Consider the following 24,861-nt stretch of genomic DNA (forward strand, 5'->3'; position numbering starts at 1 on the left):
GAATGGAATTGTGCAGCTGGTGAGTTTGCATTAGTGTCAGAAACTGGTGAAATGAGAAACAATCATGTTTGACGTACATCGCTGAAAAGGTCGCACTGTAGTGATGCAGAAACTTCAGACACATTGATCATGATAACAATTTAAGCAGCCTGCACAAAATAAAAACAAATTGCTGGAAATGAACAGCAAGTCAGTCAGCATCCAAAAGAGTAAGATCATTTTGAATTGTTAGCAAGCCGGAGTGATGATAACCATGAGGCCGACCTGAAGCACTCTCTGCCTGTTATCCTGAGGATGGAGATGAAGCCTGTTATCTGGGGCTATAGAAAGAATCAGGAAAATTAACTTAAATGGGTGGTTATTAAAATGGGATGTATAGGAGGGAAGTGCCTTAGTTGTTAAGTGGGGTAGAAGGAAGATATATAGGAAAGTTGGTCTGCTCATAACTCAAGGGAAAGCTTGGTTGCTGCAGAATTTAAAGCCAGTAATTAGGATTCATTTAAAATAGATTTGGAGGGGAGGGTTTAATGCTTTGATAAGGATTTACGAGCAAATAGTTATCAATGACCAGTGGAAAACAAGAAATTCGGCTCTTAAAGAAATGTCAATGGAATAAATTGGTTCTCGCATGAAATGTAGGTGCTTTTAATCAAAGCAGGGAGAAAAATAAATTCCTGTTGGAACTAGATATATATCCATTATATACAAAAATATCCATCTGCAAAACCGTACTTCCTTTTGTCACATTTTTATCACATTTTTGTGTCAACATGTACCATTATAAATTCCTATACCCACATTTCTAATGGGAGCTGCCTCTGTAGATTTTTCATGCTGTAATTACACCCTCTCTCTAGTGGTGTAGCGCCTCAGTTTTGCATCTCATAGTTCCTGAACCTGCACCGCCAAAGAAACTCCAATGCTCCAACAAACGCAAGTGTCTAAGTATTGCTGATTAACTATAATACTATGAAAGGCATGTATTTTTATAAAAATAAGGACCACGTGTATGACTTACTTCTGTGTGTCCTGGTCTATTTACCAGACTGGTGAAATGGGCAGACACATGGCAGATTAAATTTAATGCTGAGAAGTGTGAAGTGAAGCATTTTGGATGGAAGAATGACGAGAGGCAATATAAACTAAAGGGTGTGCAGGAACGAGGGTATACGTACACAAGTCTTTGAACGCAGCGAGACAAGTCGATAAAGCTGATAAAGCCAAGGATCCTGTATGCTTTATTATTAAGAGTACAAAAGCAAAGAATTTATGCTAAACCTTTATAGATTACTGATTGTATTGTGTTTAATTTGTGTTAAAATGGCCCTGAAATTCCGGTCGGAGGCTTCCTCTGACCAGAGAATTTTTACAAATCTACCTGGTGGTCCGGGAGGAGTGTGGGATTCCGGTGGGGAGGCCTTCTCTTCCCACGTTCCGAAGCTCGTTCCCGTCCTCCAGGTTCCCACGCAGAAGATGCAGTCACGTGTGACTGCTCAACCAATCAGGTACAGTATTCTCAATTAATAGCAATGAGAACTCCGTATCTACGAGTTCTCATTAATATTAATCGAGGAAAAAAAAACAACACAATGGGGCTGAAATTATGGTCGGAGGCTTCCCACGGGCAATTGCCTCCGACCTGAAACATTTCTGCGAAAGTACCTAGTGGTCCGGGAGGAGCGTGGGCTTCCAGTGGGGAGGCCTTTTCTTCCCGCGCTGCGAGGTTCCCACGCAGAAGGTGCAGTCACGTGTGACTGCTCAGTCAATTAGGTACAGTATTCCACAGCTTTCTCATTAATAGCAATGGGAATTCCGTATCGACAAGTTCTCATTGCTATTAATGACAAAAAAAGACACTAAACACATGTAATAAAAAATAAAAACATAGCTCACATAAATAAAATTAATTGAAATTAGTTAATAAATAAGAATCCCCCCCCCCCCCCCCCCCGAGTTTAAAATTTTTAAAAAAATTTTTAAAAAATAAATGTAATGTAGTGGGCAGGGTTTTTAAAAATATGTTTTTAAAATTTAATTTAATTATATTTTTGTATGTTTTAAAACTCTTACGCCTGTAAAAGTAGGCCATGTGTCTGCTTTTATCAGGCTCAAGAATTTTGAGGACATTTGCTGGACAAGGTATGGGTAAATCCTGCAATCTTGCCCTTGCAAATGTCCTCGCTCCCGATATGTGTTAGAGATCGGAAAAGCCGGTTTTCAGCGCATGCATTGTGTACATAAGAACATAAGAATTAGGAACAGGAGTAGGCCATCTAGCCCCTCGAGCCTGCTCCGCCATTCAACAAGATCATGGCTGATCTGGCCGTGGACTCAGCTCCACTTACCCGCCCGCTCCCCGTAACCCTTAATTCCCTTCTTGGTTAAAAATCTATCTATCTGTGACTTGAATACATTCAATGAGCTGGCCTCAACTGCTTCCTTGAGCAGAGAATTCCACAGATTCACAACCCTCTGGGAGAAGCAATTCCCTCTCAACTCGGTTTTAAATTGGCTCCCCCATATTTTGAGGCTGTGCCCCCTAGTTCTAGTCTCCCCGACCAGTGGAAACAACCTCTTTGCCTCTATCATGTCTATCCCTTTCATTATTTTAAATGTCTCTATAAGATCACCCCCTCATCCTTCTGAACTCCACCGAGTAAAGACCCAGTCTACTCAATCTATCATCATAAGGTAACCCCCTCATCTCTGGAATCAGCCTAGTGAATCGTCTCTGTACCCCCTCCAAAGCTAGGACATCCTTCCTTAAGTAAGGTGACCAAAACTGCACGCAGTACTCCAGGTGCGGCCTCACCAATAGCCTATAGAAGTTGCAGAAGGACCTCCCTGCTTTTGTACTCCATCCCTCTCGCAATGAAGGCCAACATTCCATTTGCCTTCCTGATTACCTGCTGCACCTGCAAACTAACTTTTTGGGATTCATGCACAAGGACCCCCAGGTCCCTCTGCACCTCAGCATGTTGTAATTTCTCCCCCTTCAAATAATAATCCCTTTTACTGTTTTTTTTCTCCCAAGGTGGATGACCTCACGCTTTCCGACATTGTAAATGTATTAGCATGGATAGAGAATTGGCTGGCGAACAGAAAGCAGAGAGTCGGGATAAATGGGTCCTTTTCCGGTTGGAAATCAGTGGTTAGTGGTGTGCCACAGGGATCAGTGCTGGGACCACAACTGTTTACAATATACATAGATGACCTAGAAGAGGGGACAGAGTGTAGTGCAACAAAATTTGCAGATGACACTAAGATTAGTGGGAAAGCGGGTTGTGTAGAGGACACAGAGGCTGCAAAGAGATTTGGATAGGTTAAGCGAATGGGCTAAGATTTGGCAGATGGAATACAATGTCGGAAAGTGTGAGGTCATCCGCCTTGGGGGGAAAAAAAACAGTAAAAGGGAATATTATTTGAATGGGGAGAAATTACAACATGCTGTGGTGCAGAGGGACCTGGGGGTCCTTGTGCATGAATCCCAAAAGGTTAGTTTCCAGGTGCAGCAGGTAATCAGGAAGGCAAATGGAATGTTGGCCTTCATTGCGAAAGGGATGGAGTACAAAAGCAGGGAGGTGTTGCTGCAACTGTATAAGGTATTGGTAAGGCCGCACCTGGAGTACTGTGTGCAGTTTTGGTCACCTTACTTAAGGAAGGATATACTAGCTTTGGAAGGGGTACAGAGACGATTCACTAGGCTGATTCCAGAAATGAGGGGGTTACCTTATGATGATAGGTTGAGTAGACTGGGTCTTTACTCCTTGGAGTTCAGAAGGATGAGGGGTGATCTTATAGAAACATTTAAAATCATGAAAGGGATAGACAAGATAGAGGCAGAGAGGTTGTTTCCATTGGTGGGGGAGACTAGAACTAGGGGGCACAGCCTCAAAATACGGAGGAGCCAATTTAAAACCGAGTTGAGAAAGAATTTCTTCTCCCAGAGGGTTGTGAATCTGTGGAATTCTCTGCAGTTGAGGCTAGCTCATTGAATGTTTTCAAGTCAAAGATAGATTTTTAAGCAATAAGGGAATTAAGGGTTACGGGGAGAGGGTTGGTAAGTGGAGCTGAATCCACGACCAGATCAGCCATGATCTTATTGAATGGCGGAGCAGGCTCGAGGAGCTAGAAGACCGACTCCTGTTCCTAATTCTTATGTTCTTATGTTCTTATTCCATCTGCCAAACCTTAGCCCATTCGCTTAACCTATCTAAATCTCTTTGCAGCCTCTCTGTGTCCTCGACACAACCCGCTTTCCCACTAATCTTTGTGTCATCTGCAAATTTTGTTACACTACACTCTGTCCCCTCTTCTAGGTCATCTGTGGATATTGTAAACAGTTGTGGTCCCAGCACCGATTCCTGTGGCACACCACTAACCGCTGATTTCCAACCCGAAAAGGACCCATTTATCCCGACTCTCTGCTTTCTGTTAGCCAGCCAATTCTCTATCCATGCTAATACATTTCCTCTGACTCCGCGTACCTTTATCTTCTGCAGTAACCTTTTGTGTGGCACCTTATCGAATGCCTTTTGGAAATCTAAATACACCACATCCATCGGTACACCTCTATCCACCATGCTTGTTATATCCTCAAAGAATTCCAGTAAATTAGTTAAACATGATTTCCATTTCATGAATCTATGCTGCGTCTGCTTGATTGCACTATTCCTATCTAGATGTCCCACTATTTCTTTCTTAATAGTTTCAAGCATTTTCCCCACTACAGATGTTAAACTAACCGGCCTATAGTTACCTGCCTTTTGTCTGCCCCCTTTTTTTAAACAGAGGCATTACATTAGCTGCTTTCCAATCCGCTGGTACCTCACCAGAGTCCAGAAAATTTTGGTAGATTATTACGAATGCATCTGCTGTAACTTCCGCCATCTCTTTTAATACCCTGGGATGCATTTCATCAGGACCAGGGGACTTGTCTACCTTGAGTCCCATTAGTCTGTCCAGCACTACCCCCCTAGTGATAGTGATTGTCTCAAGGTCCTCCCTTCCCACATTCCTGTGACCAGCAATTTTTGGCATGGTTTTTGTGTCTTCCACTGTGAAGACAGAAGCAAAATAATTGTTTAAGGTCTCAGCCATTTCCACATTTCCCATTATTAAATCCCCCTTCTCATCTTCTAAGGGACAAACATTTACTTTAGTCACTCTTTTCCGTTTTATATATCTGTAAAAGCTTTTACTATCTGTTTTTATGTTTTGTGCAAGTTTACCTTCGTAATCTATCTTTCCTTTATTGCTTTCTTAGTCATTCTTTGCTGTCGTTTAAAATTTTCCCAATCTTCTAGTTTCCCACTAATCTTGGCCACCTTATACGCATTGGTCTTTAATTTGATACTCTCCTTTGTTTCCTTGGTTATCCACGGCTGGTTATCCCTTCTCTTACCGCCCTTCTTTTTCACTGGAATATATTTTTGTTGAGCACTATGAAAGAGCTCCTTAAAAGTCCTCCACTGTTCCTCAATTGTGCCACCGTTTAGTCTGTGTTTCCAGTCTACTTTAGCCAGCTCTGCTCTCATCCCACTGTAGTCCCCTTTGTTTAAGCATAGTACGCTCGTTTAAGACCCTACTTCCTCACCCTCAATCTGTATTACAAATTCAACCATACTGTGATCACTCATTCCGAGAGGATCTTTTACTCGGAGATCGTTTATTATCCCTGTCTCATTACACAGGACCAGATCTAAGATAGCTTGCTCCCTTGTAGGTTCTGTAACATACTGTTCTAAGAAACCATCCCGTATGCATTCTATGAATTCCTCCTCCAGGCTACCCCGTGCGATTTGATTTGACCAAATGCTGAAAACTGGCTCTTATGCCTTCCCAGGTCCGTAGACACTCCGTACGGACCTGGGGAGGCCGGAATTTCTGGGCCAATATTTAAATTGGGGATCCAGCTGGTTAGTTGCCTCCCCCCAACTAATCTCTGTTAAAGCCGGATGTGGGCGGCTTGGGAGCTGTTTTTAAAACTATTTTAAACTCTGTCTGCCCCCATCCCCCTGCATGTTGCTCTGAATTTTCGAATGGAAAAAGTCCTAATTTTTCACACTTTTATTCGTATTTTTATTTCCTCATACCAGGTATCCGAGTGAATCACGATTGTACCTTTCCCATTGTGTGGGGTTCAAGACTGTCCACACTACTCTAACTGAGGTCTCATTAAGGTTTTAGATAAGTTCACATTATCTTTTGGCTTTTATGCTATACCTCTTGTGATAAAACATGGAATCCATTGTCTTTTATGCAGCCTTAGAGGGGATAGAAATGTTGCTAGAAAGGACCTGTTCACATTGTCACATTTATTGACGAGGTAGTTCTTAAGAGTTGGTGTTCACCCTCCATGCAAGAAAATTATCCTAAACACATTTACCCAACCCATTCCCATATTCCTTCATCCACCGATCAAATCTAATCTATGATCTCTTGTTCAAGACACGCCCTCCCCCAGCTACTGGAGACAATTTGCTTCTATCTCCCATCCTTTCATAATTTTAGACCCCGATATTTATGGGGAGGGAGTGGGATGGCGGGGTCACAGTGGTCGGGAAGCTTGGATAACCCGGCGGTCCTTCTGAATTTAACGAAGGACCTCATTTAAGTTTTTTTTCCTCGGGTTTCCTGGCCGACAGCCAGCCAGATTGAGAGGCTGGCCGACTGGCTGCTGTGCAGGAAGGCATGTGGCACCAGACCAGAGCCGGGGAGCAGAAAGAAGAGGGAGATCGTGGAGGTTGGCAATGGGGATGGGGTATAGGAAGAGATCCTAAGCCTAAAATACTCTTGACTCACCTGAAAGTGAATTGTGAACCTTGATTTGTGCTTCTCATGGTAAATGACACTTGTCTTCAGCTTGTTGAATCCGAAACTTTGGAACAGCAAGCTCATTTCAGGAGTGATTACAATATGAGCCTGAGATCTGATCCAGTAATTGGAGGAAGGTGATTAAACTAAGTCGTATTAAATATCACAGCCCAGCAGCCGAGATAACACTGTGTTGTGGGGGGAGATTGTGAGAGACTGGGGGTTTGGAAGATGGGAAAGGCCTTGGGGGGAGTGGGGTGGGGGGTGAGAATGAGAGAGTAGAATGGCTGGGGAGTGGGGGAGATATTGTAAGGGCGGGGGAGAAGAATGGCGGGCGTTGCAGGGAGGGAGGGGAGAGATCGGAAAAGCTGGGGAAGGAGGGTGGGGAGAGTTCAGAATGGAAGGGGAGAGTGAGTGGGGAGAGATCAGAGTGGCCAGGGGTAGGGGTTCAGAATGGCGGGGGTTTGAAGGGAAAGATCAGAAGGGGAGGGGGGGCGTTAAGAGATCAGAATGGCCGAGGATTGGGTGGGTGGAGATCAGAATGGCTGGGAGGTGGAAAGAGCGATCAGAATAGCCGGTGGGGGGGTGGGTGGGGTGAAAGAGATTGGAATTGCTAGATTTGGGATTTGGGCAGTGGAGGGGTGGGGGTAGAGAGAGACTGGAATTGCCTGTTGGGGAGAAATCGGAATGGCAGGTGAGAGGGGAGAAATCATGGGTTGGAGGGGGTGGCGGTTGGTGGATCGCAGGGAGGAATCAGGTGGGTTGGTGGGCCAGGGGAATCACCCCTGCTCCTCATGACCCACATGCAGTGCTGGAATGGCACTTAGCTGCTGTATCTGGCCATTCACTCCTCCAAAGAGCAGGTTAGTCCTCCGCCCCGCAACCCGCTTCCATTAAAAGAGAAAGAGGGTGGGTTGGAGTCAGGTATCCGATTTTTGAAATTTTAACACCCCAAGTCCTCGAGATTAAAATCCCCTCTCTCCATATTGCTCTGCATTGTTTAAATGAAAAAGCGCTAATTTTTCAAGTTTTTCTTTGTACTTGTCGTTGTTGTCGCGACACTGCCGAAATTGAGGAAGACTTACCTCCACTCCAAAAGTGAGTTCTCAGGTGACTGAACAGTCCAACACAGTAATTAGTGTCTGTCACAGGTGGCACAGACAGTGGTTGAAGGAAAGGGTGGGTGGGGAGTCTGGTTTTCCGCATGCTCCTTCCGCTGTCTGCGTTTGATTTCTGCATGCTCTCGACGATGAGACTTGAGGTGCTCAGCATCCTCCCGGATGCTCTTCCTCCACATTGGATGGTCTTGGGCCAGGGATTCCCAGCAGTTGGTGTGGATGTTGCACATTATCAAGGCAACTTTGAGAGTGTCCTTGAAACGTTTCCTCTGCCCACCTGGGGCTCGCTTGCCGTGTCGAAGTTCCGAGTAGAAACATAGAAATTTACAGCGCAGAAGGAGGCCATTTCGGCCCATCGTGTCCGCGCCGGTCAACAAAGAGCCACATGGCCCTTTGTCACCAGCCCTAAAGGTTACATACAAACCCGTGAACAATAACGGAAAGACAAAGAGCACCCAGCCCAACCAGTCCGCCCCACACTAATGCAACACCCCTTATACTAAAAACATCTCCACTCCACCCCAACTGGAGCCATATGATCTCCTGGGAGAGGCAAAAACCAGATTAAAAACCCAGGCCAATTTAGGGAGAAAAAAATCTGGGAAAATTCCTCTCCGACCCATCCAGGTGATCGAAACTAGTCCAGGAGATCACCCTGGCTGTATTCTATTCCCTGCAGTACTTACTATTTTATCTGTGCCGACCAACAAAAGGTTATCTAGTCTAATCCCAATTACCAGCTCTAGGTCCGTAACCCTACAGGTTACGGCACTTTAAGTGCCCTTCCAGCCATCTCTTAAAAGTGGTGAGGGTTTTTGCATCCACCACTCTTCCAGGCAGCGAGTTCCAGATCCCCACAACCCTCTGTGTAAAGAAGCCCCCCCCTCAAATCCCCTTGAAACCTTCCACCAACCACCTTAAAACTATGTCCCCCTCGTAATAGCCCCCTCCACCAATGGAAATAGACCCTTACTATCCACTATGTCCAGGCCCCTCAATATTTTGTACACCTCGTTGAAGTCTCCTCTCGCCCTCCTCTGTTCCAATGAGAACAAACACAGCCTATCCAATCTGCCGTCATAACTAAGATTCTCCATTCCAGGCAGCATCCGAGTAAATCTCCTCTGCACCCTCTCTAGTGCAATCACGTCCTTCCTATAATACAGCGACCAGAACTGCACGCAGTACTCCAACTGTGGCCTAACCAAAGTATTATACAATTTAAGCATAACCTCCCTGTTCTTATATTCTATGCCTTGGCCAATAAAGGCAAGTATTCCGTATGCCTTCTTAACCACCTTATCCACCTGGCCTACTTTCAGGGATCTGTGGACAAGCACTCCAAGGTCTCTCTGTTCATCTACACTATTAAGTGGCCTACCGCTTAATGTGTATACCCTTTCCTTATTCGCCCTCCCAAAATGCATCACCTCACACTTCTCTGAATTAAATTCCATTTTCCACTGCTCTGCCCACCTGATCAGTAGATTGATATCCTCCTGCAGCCCATGACTTTCCTCTTCATTATCAACCACACAGCCAATTTTAGTGTCGTCTGAAAACTTCTTAATCATACTTCCTATATTCAAATCTAAATCGTTGATATATACAACAAAAAGCAAAGGACCCAGTACTGAGCCCTGCGGAACCCCACTGGAAACATCCTTCCAGTCACAAAAACATCCATCAATCATTACCCTTTGCTTCCTACCTCCAAGCCAATTTTGGAGTAGCACTTGCTTTGGGAGTCTCGTGTCGGGCATGCGGGAGATGTGGCCGTCCAATGAAGTTGATCAAGTGTGGTCAGTGCTTCGATGCTGGGGATGTTGGCCTGATCGAGAACACTGACATTGGTGCGTCTATCCTCCCAGTGGATTTACAGGATCTTGCGGAGGCAGTGCTAGTGGTACTTCTCCAGTGCTTTGAGGTGTCTACTGTATATGGTCCACCAAGCACTGGCATCAAGCTTATGGTCTACAGGGCAGCAGTGATATTTGCCCTCCTATATGGCTCAGATGTGATCCATATTCAGTAGACACCTCGTACTTGTATTTACTCATATGTATCCTATTGATATATGTATTGTACTCTTCCCATAGTGTGGAGCTCAATACTGTACTCCGTACTCTAACTGAGGTCTCATTAAGTTTTAAATAAGCTCACATTACCTTTTGGTTTTTATACTATACCTCTTCTGATAAAACCTGGAATCCATTGTCTTTTTTTTTTTACAGCCTTAGAAAGGATAGATATTTTGCCAGGTTGGGCCTGTTGAGCTTGGCACATTTATTGATAAGACAGTTATCAACAGAGTAACGGTGGAGGAAGGTATACAGTGGTGTTCCCCAGGGGTCGGTTCTGGGACCACTGCTTTTCTTGATATATATGAATGATTTCGATGTACAGGGCACAATTTCAAAATTTGCAGATGACACCAAACTTGGAAGTATAGTGATGGACTTCCAAGAGAACATAGACAGGCAATGGGTGGACACGAGGCAGATGTAATTTAACGCAAAGAAGTGCGATGTGATATATTTTGGTAGAAAGAATGAGGAGAGGAAATATAAACTAAAGAGTACAATCCCAAAGTGGGTGCATGAACAGAGAGACCTAGGGATATATGTGCCTAAATCATTGAAGTTGGCAGGGCAGGTTGAGAAAGCAGTTAAAAAAGCTTACGGGATCCTGGGCTTCATAAATAGAGGTATAGAGTACAAAAGTGTGGAAATTATGTTCAACCTGTATAAAATACTGGTTCGGCCTCAACTGGAGTATTGTGTCCAACTTTAGGAAGGATGTGAAGACCTTGGAGACGGTGCAAAGATTTACAAGAATGATTCCAGAGCTGAGGGACTTCAGTTATGTGGATAGCCTGGAGAAGCTGGGGTTGTTCTCCTTAGAACAGAGAAAATTGAGAGGGGATTTGATACAAGTGTTCAAAATCATGAGGTGTCTAGACAGAGTAGATAGAAAGAAACTGTTCCCATTGGCAGAAGAGTAGAGAACCAGAGGACACAGATTTAAGGTGATTGGCAAAAGTACCAAAGGCGACATGAGGAAAAATGTTTTTACGCAGCAAGTAGTTAGGATCTGGCATGCACTGCCTAAAAGAGTGGTAGAGACAGACTCAATCACAGCTTTCAAGAAGGAGTTGGATAAGTACCTGAAAGAAAAAGATTTGCAGGACTACGGGGAAAGGCGGGAGTTGGACTAGCTGAGATGCTCTTGCAGCAAGCTGGCATGGGCTCAATGGGCCGAATGGCCAACTTCTGTGCTGTAACCATTCTAGCAAAAGAACATAGACCAGAACATAGGAGCAGGAGTAAGTCGTGTTGCAACTTGATCCTGTTCCGCCATTCAATTAGATCAAGGCTGATCTATATCTCAACTCCATTTTCTTGCCTTTGTTACATATCCCTTGATATCCTTACCTAACAAAAGTCTGTCAATCTCAATCCAGCGTCAATAGCCTTTTGGGGGAGAGAGAACTGGATTTCCAGGCCCTTTGTGTATAACCACATAAGGGTATGGCATAATCCATGTGGATTTAAGTTAGTTATAATAAGGGCAACAAAGGAATAAAAGGAAAGAAAGACTTGCATTTATATAGCGCCTTTCATGACCACCGGACATCTCAAAGCGCTTTACAGCCAATCAAGTTCTTTTTGAAGTGTAGTCACTGTTCTAAAGTAGGAAACGAGGTAGCCTATTTGCACAATATAATTGAATAATTGGGAATCGATGCAGAAGCAGACTGGTGAGGTAAGACCTGCAAGATAATCATCCTGGGAAATGTCATTATCCTGGCAGTGATGGGAAGATTTGGGGCAAACAGAAGGGGTGCATTAAAGCACAAAACATTTCCTGGAGGCAGTAAGTAATCATTTCCTAACACAACATACTATGGCAGAAACATTAGAGGTAAGTGCTAAAATGACATTGTGGGACACGAGTGTATGAGCACTTAACATATTTGTCTCAAATTCTTCTGCTGTATTAGCAGAGCATTAACATGGTTAAAATAAATGGATTAATGCCTACATGATACTAGGAGAAAAAATAATTTTAGACTGCAATGTTCCTATAGAATGGTTACAGCACAGAAGGAGGTCATTTGGCCCGTCAAATTTGTGCCAGCTCTCTGCAAGAGCACTGCAGCTAGTCCCACTCCCCTGCCCTGCAAATATTTTTCCTTTTCAGGTACTTATCCAATTCCATTTTGAAAGCCTTAATCTGCCTGGACCACTCTCTTAGGCAGTACATTCCAGATCCGAACCACCTGTTGCGTAAAAAGATTTTCCTTATGTTGTCTTTGGTTCTTTTGCCAATCACTTAAAATCTGTATCTTCTGCTTCTCAACCCTTCTGTCAATGGGATCAGTTTCACTCTATCTCATCATCATCATCATAGGCGACCCTCCGGGTCGAGGATGACTTGCTTCCACACTAAAAATGAGTACTCAGGTGACTGGTGAACTCATTTTAAATGGTGGAAGATGCCTGTGCATGAATTATTTTAACATGGGGTCCCCGTGCACACCAGCCACCACATGGGCTTGACGGAGCAAGGTCTTGGTCCAGTGGCAAGGGAATCCAAGACGACAGGAGACCAGGCTCCGCCGCATGTGCCAATACAGACACACAAACTCAAACATACTCCTACTGTCCTCCTTCCCAAAGGACCCCTCTCTACGTGAAATTCATAGTGCGCATTGTGAGTCTCACGACCTCAGTCTCGCTACTGGCCCATGCTGCGCCTTCCCTTGGTCATGTCCACGCTGCTCCACCTCTGGGTTATGACCTCTCCGCTCCTCTGTGCCTCATCTGTCCTCTCCTCTCTGCTCCTGACCTCCGCACCTCGCCGCTCTTTATCTACTCTGTCTCGAACCCTCGTGATTTTGAACACCTCTATCAAATCTCTTAACTTTCTCTGCTCTCAGGAGAACAAGCCCAGCTTCTTCAGTCTATCCACGTAACTGAAGTCCCTTATCCCTGGAATCATTCTTGAAAATCTTTTCTGCACCCTCTCAAAGTCCTTCACATCCTTCCTAAGGTGCGGTGCACAGAATTGGACACACTACTCCAGTTGAGGTCAGACCAGTGTTTTGTAAAGTCTTATCATAACTTCCTAGTTTTTGTGATCTTTGCCTCTATGTATGAAGCGCAGGATTCCGTATGCTTTTTAACTGCTTTCCCAACTGCCATGTCACCTTCAACGATTTGTGCATATATACCGCTCGGTCTTTCTGTTCATGCACCCCCTTTAGAATTGTACCTTTAGTTTATATTGCCCCTCCTCGTTCTTCTTACCAAAATGTACTTTGCACTTTTTTGAAAATGTCATCTGCCACGTAGCCACCATTCCACCAGCCTCTCTATATTCTTGAAGCCCATCACTATCTTCCTCACTGGAGGATTATGGCTGGTACCTCCAAAATTTTCACTATTATCTCCCTCAGCATCCTCGGATAAGAAGATAAGAACATAACATAAGAACTAGGAGCAGGAGTAGGCCAATATGCCCCTCGAGCCTGCTCCGCCATTTAATACAATCATGGCTGATCTGATCATGGACTCAGGTCCACTTCCCTGCCCGCTCCCCATAACCCCTTATTCCCTTATTGTTTAAGAAACTGTCTATTTCTGTCTTAAATTTATTCAATGTCCCTGTTTCCACAGCTTTCTGAGGCAGTGAATTCCACAGATTCACAACCCTCTGAGAGAAGAAATTTCTCATCTCCGTTTTAAATAGGCGACCCCTTATTCTAAGATTATACCCTCTGGTTCGAGTCTCCCCTATCAGTGGAAACATCCTCTTTGCATCCACCCTGTCAAGCCCCCTCATAATCTTATGCGTTTCGATCAGATCACATTTCACCTTTCTGAATTCCAATGTGTAGAGGCCCAACCTACTCAACTTTTCCTCATAGGTCAACCCCCTCATCTCCAGAATCAACCTAGTGAACCTTCTCTGAACTGCCTCCAAAGCAAGTATATCCTTTCGTAGATATGGAAACCAAAACTGCACGCAGTATTCCAAGTGTGGCCTCACCAAACCCTGTATAACTGTAGCAAGACTTCCCTGCTTTTATACTCCATCCCTTTGCAATAAAGGTCAAAATTCCATTGGCCTTCCTGATCACTTGCTGTACCTGCATACTATCCTTTTGTGTTTCATGCACAAGTACCCCCAGGTCCCGCTGTACTGCAGCACTTTGCAATCTTTCTCCATTTAAATAATAACTTGCTGTTTGATTTTTTTTGCCAAAGTGCATGACCTCTCACTTTCCAACATTATACTCTATCTGCCAAATTTTTGCTCACTCACTTAGCCTGTCTATGTCCTTTTGCTGATTTTTCTTTTCTCCTCACACATTGCTTTTCCTCCCATCTTTGTATTGTCAACAAACTTGGCGACATTACACTCGGTCCCTTCTTCCAAGTCGTTAATATAGATTGTAAATAGTTGGGGTCCTAGCACTGATCCCTGCGGCACTCCATTGGTTACTAATTGCCAACCCAAGAATGAACCATTTATCCCGACTCTCTGTTTTCTGGTAGTTAGCCAATCCTCTATCCATGCTAATATATTACTCCCAACCCCGTGAACTTTATATTGTGCAGTAACCTTGTCAAATGCCATTTGGAAGTCGAAATACACCACATCCACTGGTTACCCTTTATCCACTCTGTCCTCGTGCATCCCATCCGGTCCTCGTGACTTAACTACTTTAAGTACAGCCATCCTTTCTAGTACCTCCTCTTTATCAATTTTTATCATCCAGTATCTCAACTACCTCTTCTTTCACTATGACTTTGGCAGCGTCGTCTTCCTTTATAAAGACAGATGCAGAGTACTCATTTCGTACCTCAGCCATCCCCTCTGCCTCCATTGCCTTGGTCTCCTTTTAGCTCCTAATTGACCCCACCCTTCCTTACTACCCATTTACTATTTATATGCCTACAGAAGACTTTTAGATTACCTTTTATGCTAACTGCCAATCTGTTCTCATACTCCCTCTTTGCCCCTCTAATTTCCTTTTTCACTTCCCATCTGACATCTGTAATACATCCCCTTTTTCTGCTTCATCTTTCTCTCTCTCTCTCTCTCTCTCTCTCTCTCTCTCTCTCTCTCTCTCTCTCTCTCTCTCTCTCTCTCTCATCAGGGAGCTCTGACTTTGGCCGCCCTACCTTTCCCCTCGTGTGAATGTACCTCGACTGTACCTGAACTATCTCCTTTAAAGGCAGCCCATTGGTTGATTATAGTTTTACCTGCCAATCTTTGTTGCCAGTTTACCCAGGCCAGATCCGTTCTCAACCCAGTGAAATTAGTCTTCCTTCAATTAAGTATTTTTACTCTAGATTGCTCCCTGTTGTTTTCCATAGCTACCATAAACCTTATGATACTATGATCACTTCCTTAAATGGTCCCCTACTGGCACTTGCTCCACTTGACCCACCTCATTCCCCAGAACCAGATCCAGCAATGCTTCCTTCCTCGTTGGGCCGGAAACATACTGATGAAAGTTCTCTAAAACACACTTAATAAATTCGTCCTCCTCTCAGCCCTTTACACTATTACTATCATAGTCTATATTCAGATAGTTGAAGTCCCCCATTATCACTTCTCTATAGTTCTTTCAGCTCTCTGTAATTTCCCTGAAAATGTGCTCCTAGTTGGTGCCCTATAGAATACACCTAGTAGTGTAATGTCATCTCTCTCTTGTTTCTTCTGCTTGTATGGCATGAGGTAATTTCAGGGCCTTAGTTTTAAGCATTGGCAGAACACATTGGGCCATAGTATTTGTAGTGCAGTTCAGTATATCTTATCGAGGGGAAAAATATGCTGGCCTTCATAGCGAGAGGATTTGAGTAGAGGAGCAGGGAGTTCTTACTACAGTTATATAAGGTCTTGGTAAGGCCACACCTTGAATATTGTGTATAGTTTTGGTCTCCTAATCTGAGGAAGGACATTCTTGCTATTGAGGGAGTTCACCAGACTGATTCCCAGGATGACAGGACTGACATATGAAGAAAGACTGGATCGACTAGGCTTGTATTCAATGGAATTTAGAAGAATGAGAGGGGATCTTATAGAAACATATAAAATTCTGACGGGATTGGACAGGTTAGATGCAGGACGAATGTTCCCGATGTTGGGGAAGTCCAGAACCAGAGGTCACAGTCTTAGGATAAGGGGTAAACATAGAAAATAGGTGCAGGAGTAGGCCATTCAACCCTGCACCGCCATTCAATAAGATCATGGCTGATCATTCTCTCAGTACCCTTTTCCTGCTTTCTCTCCATACCCCTTGATCCCTTTAGCCGTAAGGGCCATATCTAACTCCCTCTTGAATATCTCCAATGAACTGGCATCAACAACTCTCTGCGGCAGGTAATTCCACATTTAGGATCGAGATGAGGAGAAACTTTTTCACTGAGAATTGTGGGCATGTGGAATTCTCTACCACAGAAAGTTGTTGGGGCTAGTTCGTTAGATATATTCAAAAGGGAATCTGATGTGGCCCTCACGGCTAAAGGGATCAAAGGGTATGGTGAGAAAGCAGGAAAGGGATACTGAAATGCATGATCAGCCATGATCATATTGCATGGTGGTGCAGGCTCGAAGGGCCGAATGGCCTACTCCACCTATTTTCTATGTTTCTGTGCTGATCACTCTTTTGGTGGCACTATCATTAAAGTCATCATGAAGGTTCTTGGTGAAGGTGCTTCTGATTCTGCTGGATATACAGACCAGAGGTAATCTTCCTCCATGAGATCAAGGGCAGCAACAGCTCTATGGTGTGCCTAAATTTAGAAGAGTAACTTTTGTGGCTGTGAAGAGTTTGAGGGAGAATTAAGCAAGGAACAAAGCTATAAAATAGATGAAAAACTAATTTTTCTAAGGCTACTTCAAATAGTGTGAGACGAAAGTACACATGATAAAGGGGACAGGGAGAGGAAATTCTTCTCCACACAGTTCTATACACCAGATTCACTAAAGATAAACTAACCTCACAAAGAAATCCAAATTATTGGCCTAGAAATCCCGGTTGAGGTCTTCCCACGGGCAAATGACTGAAAAAAGGAGAAAAAAATGCGAACTTACCTGTTCCTGCTGCGCCCGCTCGAGGTCCCTTGAGGTCTTCACTCATTGCGCGTTGCAGCGCGTGCACGGCGGGACGTCCGTAAGCTGCAGCTGGAGTCACATGGCTCTGGGCAGCCAATCAAGGTATCGTATTTTCTCATTCATAATAATCGGAACTCCGTAACGCCCCCAAACATCCAAAACACTAATTAAAAAATAGAAAATATACACTACATATTTAAGATTCATTTAAATTAAAGTTATTAATGTCTTATATAAAATTTTTTTATCTGGTTTAATAAATTTTTTTTATATGGTTTTAAATAAACTTACCGTAGTGGGGAGGGTTTTTAACAATAAAATGTTTGTTAAATTTTCTTTTATGTTTTTGTATGTTTTAAAACTCTTGCGCCTGTATAAGTAGGTTATGCAGGCGCAAGAATTTTGAGGATATTTGCTGAGCAAGGTATGTTTAGATCCCGCAATCTTGCCCAAGCAAATGTCCTTATTACCGATCTACGGATGATCTGTCGAGCTACAACTGGTTTTCAGCGCATGTGCATTGCGCGCTTTTCTGATGCCTTCCGTAGAAACTTTGTACGGGCCCGGGATGTTGGAATTGCTGCCCCATTGTAAGGGCTAGGAGTCCTAGAAATATTTGTTGATAGTAACGGATGCGGTTCCGATTGCAGAATCTAACCCAATGAATTCCACCACCTTCCCCCAATGAGTAATTGATAATGTGCCATAGACTAGCAGCAAACAGCAATCAATGCTATGTCAGCTAACTCTTTATCCTTATAACCTCCAGTCCTGTATTGATACAGATACTTCATACTCTGTGAGGCTAATAATAATTGTGAGTTAGTCATACATTGCAATTACTCAGAGCTTTAAGAGTGGGTTGTAAGTTTGGATGAATATTCTGAAGTTTTGCTTGATTAGCTTGGGGAGGGGGGCGGGGGAGTTGAGGAAGAAATCTCTGCTCCATCTTGATTTTGTTTTTACTTTACTAATTGCCTTTATTTCAGTTGTGCTCACTTAAATCCTCTGTGGCCTTTCTCAACTTTCCTCGCAACTTCCTCCAGTGGTACATCCCAATTTGTATCCTCAGCTCTTGAGTATAGACTGCTGTGCACGATCTCCCAATTCACTTGCAACTGCACTTTCTCAATCCCACCTGCCTGGCTTCTGCAGCCATCAATCTACGAAACACAAGTCCATCTTTTATACTTTGTCCCAACAAAACCTTTATTGTCTCCTATCACGGTTGATCTCCGGTACTGCTCCCATCTTTGCTCCTTCAAGTCCAAGGGGTGCAGACTTGAGAATACCTGGCAGACAACTAGCTCAGCCATCCATTATCAGATCTGGCTGGCTCACATCAAGCACAATCAGGCCACACTGTCCTCTGCCAAAACCTCACACTACTCTAGGATCGTAGTGGACAGCTACGATAACCCCCGGCATCTTTTCTCCACCCTCCTCTTCAACAAGAAATGTGAGGATCTCATGGACTTCTTTGCCACTAATAATGAGGCCATCCATTCCGCTGCCTCATATGCTCCCCATTACAAAGACCTATCTACTTGCACCTCCATAACATCACCCACTGTCGCCCCTGCCTTGGCCCATCTGCTACTGAAACTTTCATCCATGCCTTTGTCATCTCCAGGCTGGACTATTGCAGTGTTCTCCTATCTGGCTCCGTAAACTTCAGCTCATCCAAAACTCTTGCTGCTGTCTGCATCCTATGTGGCACCATCCGGAACACCCATAGTTCTGTCCTTGTTAACCTACAGTGGCCCCCAGTCCCCCAATCCATCAAATGTAAAATTCTCATTCTCATGTTTAAATCCCTTCATATCCTTATCCTTCCCTATCTCTGTAACCTTTTCCAGCTCTACAATCCTCCTCCATCCCCACCCCCCACCCAGCACAAACTCTGCTCCCTCGCTCGCTTCATCCCATCACTGCAGCCGTGCCGTCGGTCATCTAGGCCTCATACTCTGAAATTCCCTCTCCACGTCCTTCCACCTTTTCACCTCCCTTTTCTCCTTTAAGGCCTTTCTTAAAACCCACTTGTCACCTTCCGAATATCTTTGTCTCAGTGCCAGGTCCCAGGTGCGTGGAGAGGCTTGGGAGGTGCGTCGCTGAGGCCGATAAAAAGGCCCAACATGTCAGAGAAGGCTCGGGAGTTCCAGGTGAGTGGAGAGGCTCAGAAGGTGCGTCGCTGAGGCCTATAAAAAGGCCCAACACGTCGGAGAGGCTCGGGAGTTCCAGGTGCGTGGAGAGGCTCGGGAGGTGCGTCGCTGAGGCCTATAAAAAGGTCCAACGCGTCGGAGAAGCGTGCTTGTGCAGCTGCAGCAGGGTGAGAAGGCAAAAAAGAAATCGAAAGGTGACGTCACAGCCAAGGGGGTAAGTGATTGGCTGGTGATTGGTAAGTACTTTTTCTTTTTCTTTATCCGTAAATAACTTTTTAACATTGTTGTTACCCAATTAGGTTAATCTAAGGGTTAAGTCATGGCAGGAGAGCTCGGACACATGTTATGCTCCTCCTGTATTATGTGGGAACTCAGGGACGCTTCCGGTGCCCCTGATGACTACGTGTGCGGGAAGTGCATCTGCCTGTAGATCCTGACAGACCGCATTGCGGCACTGGAGCTGCGGGTGGATGAACTCTGGAGCATCCACGATGCTGAGAATGACATGAATAGCACGTTTAATGAGTTGGTCACACCGCAGGTAAAGGGTACACAGCCAGATGGGGAACGGGTGACCAACAGGAAGAGCAGTGCAAGGAAGGTAGTGCAGGGGTCCCCTGTGGTCATCCCCCTGCAAAACAGATACACCACTTTGGGTATTGTTGAGGGGGATGACTCATCAGGGGAGGGCAGCAGCAGCCAAGTTCATGGCACCATGGGTAGCTCTGCTGCACAGGAGGGCAGGAATAAGAGTGGGAGAGCGATAGTGATAGGCGATTCAATTGTAAGGGGAATAGATAGGCGTTTCTGCAGCCGCAACCGAGACTCCAGGATGGTATGTTGCCTCCCTGGTGCAAGGGTCAAGGATGTCTGAGCTGGTGCAGGACATTCTGAAAAGGGAGGGTGACCAGCCAGTTGTTGTGGTGCATATCGGTACCAACGATATTGGTAAAAAAACGGGATGAGGTCCTACGAGACGAATTTAGGGAGCTAGGAGCTAAATTTAAAAAGTAGGACCTCAAAAGTAGTAATCTCAGGATTGCTACCAGTGCCACGTGCTAGTCAGAGTAGGAATCGCAGGATAGCTCAGATGAATACGTGGCTTGACGAGTGGTGCAGAAGGGAGGGATTCAAATTCCTGGGACATTGGAACCGGTTCTAGGGGAGGTGGAACCAGTACAAACCAGACGGTCAGCACCTGGGCAGGACCGGAACCAATGTCCTAGGGGGAGTGTTTGCTAGTGCTGTTGGGTAGGAGTTAAACTAATATGGCAGAGGGATGGGAACCTATGCAGGGAGGCAGAGGGAAATAAAAGGGAGACAGAGGCAAAAGATAGAAAGGAGAATAGTAAAAGTGGAGGGCAGAGAAACCCAAGGCAAAAAACAAAAAGGGCCACATTACAACAAAATTCTAAAGGGGCAAAGTATGTTTAAAAAGACAAGCCTGAAGGCTCTGTGCCTCAATGGGAGGAGTATTTGGAATAAGGTGGACGAATTAACTGCGCAGGTAGCAGTTAATAGATATGATGTAGTTGGCATCACGGAGACATGGCTTCAGGGTGACCAAGGCTGGGAACTCAACATCCAGGGGTATTCAACATCCAGGGGCATTCAACATTTAGGAAGGATAGATAGAAAGGAAAAGGAGGCGGAGTGGCGTTGCTGCTTAAAGAGGAAATTAATGCAATAATAAGGAAGGACATTGGTTTGGATGATGTGGAATTGGTATGGGTGGAGCTATGGAATACTGAAGGGCAGGAAACACTGGTGGGAGTTGTGTGCAGGCCACCAAACAGTCGTAGTGAGGTTGGGGACAGCATCAAACAAGAAAAAAGGAATGTGTGCAATAAAGGTACAGCAGTTACATATATATTGGGCTAACCAAACTGGTGGCAATGCGGTGGAGGAGGATTTCCTGGCGTGTATTAGGGATGGTATTCTTGACCAATATGTCGAGGAACCAACTAGAGAGCTGGCCATCCTAGACTGGATGATGTGCAATGAGAAGGGACTAATTAGCAATCTTGTTGTGCGAGGCCGCTTGGGGAAGAATGACTATAATATGGTAGAATTCTTTATTAAGATAGAGAGTGACACAGTTAAATCAGAAACTAGGGTCCTGAACTTGAGGAAAGCTAACTTCGACGGCATGAGGCATGAATTGACTAGAATAGATTGGCGAGTGATACTTAAAGGGTTGACGGTGGATAGGCAATGGCAAACATTTATAGATCAAATGGATGAACTTCAGCAATTGTACATCCCTGTCTGGAGTAAAAATAAAACCGGGAAGGTGGCTCAACCGTGGCTAACAAGGGAAATTAAGGATAGTGTTAGATCCAAGGAAGAGGCAGATAAATTGGCCAGAAAAAGCAGCAAACCAGAGGACTGGGAGAAATTTAGAATTCTGCAGAGGAGGACAAAGGGTTTAATTAGGAGGGGGAAAATAGAGTACAAGAGGAAGCTTGCCGGGAACATAAAAACTGACTGCAAAAGCTTCTATAGATATGTGAAGAGAAAGAGTAGTGATGACAAACGTAGGTCCCTTGCAGTCGGACTCGGGTGAATTTATAATGGGGAACAAAGAAATGGCAGACCAATTGAACAAATACTTTGGTTCTACCTTCATGAAGGAAGACACAAATAACCTTCTATATGTACTAGGGGACCGAGGGTCTAGTGAGAAGGAGGAACTGAAGGATATCCGAATTAGACGGGAAATTGTGTTGGGAAAATTTGATGGGATTGAAGGCCGATAAGTCCCCGGCTTGATGTCTGCATCCCAGAGTACTTAAGAAAGTGGCCCTAGAAATAGTGGATGCATTGGGATCATTTTCCAACAGTCTTATCGACTCTGGATCAGTTCCTATGACCTGGAAGGTAGCTAATGTAACACCACTTTTTAAAAAGGGAGGGAGAGAGAAAGTGGGTAATTATAGACTGGTTAGCCTGACATCAGTAGTGGGGAAAATGTTGGAATCAATTATTAAGGATGAAATAGCAGCGCATTTGGAAAGCAATGACAGGATCGGTCCAAGTCAGCATGGATTTATGAAGGGGAAATCATGCTTGACAAATCTTCTGGAATTTTTTGAGGATGTAACTAGTAGAGCAGACAAGGGAGAACCAGTGGATGTGTATTTGGACTTTCAAAAGAACTTTGACAAGGTCCCACAAGAGATTGGTGTGCAAAATCAAAGCACATGGTATTGGGTGTAATGTACTGGCATGGATAGAGAATTGGTTGGCAGCCAGGAAGCAAAGAGTCGGGATAAACGGTCCTTTTCGGAATGGGGGGGCGGTGACTAGTGGAGTGCCGCAGGGCTTAGTGCTGGGACCCCAGCTCTTTACAATATACATTAATGATTTGGATGAAGGAATTTAGTGTAATATCTCCAAGTTTGCAGATGACACTAAACTGGGTGGCAGTGTGAGCTGTGAGGAGGATGCTAAGAGGCTGCAGGTTGACTTGGATAGTTTAGTTGAGTGGCAAATGGCAGATGCAGTATAATGTGGATAAATGTGAGGTTATCCACTTTGGTGGCAAAAACACGAAGGCAGAATATTATCTGAATGGCGGCAGATTAGGAAAAGGGGAGGTGCAACGAGACCTGGGTGTCATGGTTCATCAGTCCTTGAAAGTTGGCATGCAGGTGCAGCAGGCGGTGAAGAAGGCAAATGGCATGTTGGCCTTCATATCTAGGGGATTTGAGTATAGGAGCAGGGAGGTCTTACTGCAATTGTACAGAGCCTTGATGAGGCCTCACCTGGAATATTTTGGTCTCCTAATCTGAGGAAGGACGTTCTTGCTATTGAGGGAGTGCAGTGAAGGTTTACCAGACTGATTCCCGGGGTGGCAGGACTGACATATGAGGAGAGACTGGATCAACTGAGCCTTTATACACTGGAGTTTAGAAGGATGAGAGGGGATCTCATAGAAACGTATAAGATTCTGACGGGACTGGACAGGTTAGATGCGGGAAGAATGTTCCCGATGTTGGGGAAGTCCAGAATCAGGGGACATAGTCTAAGGATAAGGGGTAAGCCATTTCGGACTGAGATGAGGAGAAACTTCTTCACTCAGTTGTGAACCTGTGGAATTCCCTGCTGCAGAGAGTTGTTGATGCCAGCTCATTGGATGTATTCAAGAGGGAGTTAGATATGGCCCTTGCAGCTAAAGGGATCAAGGGGTATAGAGAGAAAGCAGGAAAGGGGTACTGTGGTGAAGGATCAGCCATGATCTTATTGAATGGTGGTGCAGGTTCGAAGGGCCGAATGGCCTACAACTGCACCTATGTTCTATGTTTCTATGCCCATTTTTGTCTGACGTCTTTGTGAAGCGCCTTCTCTATGCTAAAGGTGCTATATAAATGCAAGTAGTTGTTGCTTCCTCCGAAGCTCCCCAATCCCAAATGTATCATGCTTTCAGTGGTACTGTAGGAAACCAGGCATGCCAGGATGATTAACCAGCTTCTTGGACCAGGCAACAATTTGCAATACATCCCATAAATATTATCCTTTTTTTAAAAAAAAACCTGAATATATTCTCTTGATTTTCTGTTCTGTATTGGCGACCTGTAAATCATCTGTGGATGGAGATGTCAAATATCCGTAGGGAGTCAGTTGATATGAACTAGAGCTGTAATGTTTCTTTTGAAGCCTTAATGATCCAAGGAAGCAATGCTAATTTTCTGCATTTGATGTTTCATTCAGTGGATTGTTGCCAGCCAGAAACTCTCATCACATCAATCTGAGATGTTAGACTCTGTGATTCTGGTCATAATCGTGGCTGTAAGTTTGAACATCTTCCATTTATAATTTCAGTTTTAAATTATGACTTGATGTTCTGATCCACTCAAGATATGTAACCTGCAAAGGTAGACTGTCACCCACTTGGTGAGTCTGTCAATCTGTGGACTTGATCCCAATTCAGAATTTTATTTCAGATTCCAGCATCTGCAGTACTTTGCTTTTGTGTCAGAATATACCTTGTTTATCTTATGCTACTCTTAATTGTGAAATACTTTGGAAGCAAAAATCTTTTTCATACTGACATGATGCAGCATCATAGTGACATGACAGTTGAATGGTGGGAGTTGCAAGGATAGCTATTGTAGGAGGCAGGGAGCAAGTTTGCAGAAGTTTTGCTTTGGGAGAAGAGCATTTGATGGGCTGGATGGCCTTTTCTCATATTTTTTCAACTGAAAACATACTTTGTTTTGAATAGAATATGCAAGTTTAAATGGTAATTCCCTCCTGTTCAGGAGTTATCTGGAAAACCAGATGTGGAGATATTTATCATATTTTGCTGCTGTACATGATGTATCTGTTGTTGGAAGTATTTTTGTTAACCTACCACTTGCCGTACGCATGTGGGGGGAAAAATGCTATATCCAAGTTGCAGACTGATCAAATCTGATCTGATCTGGCCATGCAGAAAGGCTTGCCGAGCACTAAACATACACCACCATGGGGACTAACTCCACCTTTCATTAGTAGAGTAGAGTCATGTAGAAATGAGATGCAATATGTAGCATGGTCACTTTGTACTGAGTGCTTTGAGATGATGTGAATGTAAGGTAATAAATAGGAGTGGATTTGATGGGCGCAGAGGTCACGCTTATTCATAAAAC

At 44.4% G+C, this 24,861-nt stretch overlaps 1 protein-coding gene across 21 annotated transcripts in view; it reads left to right on the forward strand.

Moving 5' to 3' along the window:
- rims1a (regulating synaptic membrane exocytosis 1a) overlaps positions 1–24,861 on the forward strand; it is a 908,397-nt gene that overhangs the window by 20,866 nt on the left and 862,670 nt on the right. The window contains exon 1 of one of the 21 annotated variants that reach the window (XM_070884754.1): positions 19,192–19,228. The exons of the other annotated variants lie outside the window; for them this stretch is intronic. The gene's annotated coding sequence lies outside the window, so the exon portion shown is untranslated. Of the gene's footprint in view, positions 1–19,191; positions 19,229–24,861 lie in introns of those variants that run through there. 21 annotated transcript variants of the gene reach the window in all.

The sequence above is a fragment of the Pristiophorus japonicus genome, chromosome 7, assembly GCF_044704955.1.
Source record: "Pristiophorus japonicus isolate sPriJap1 chromosome 7, sPriJap1.hap1, whole genome shotgun sequence".
NCBI classification, from domain to species: Eukaryota; Metazoa; Chordata; class Chondrichthyes; family Pristiophoridae; genus Pristiophorus; species Pristiophorus japonicus.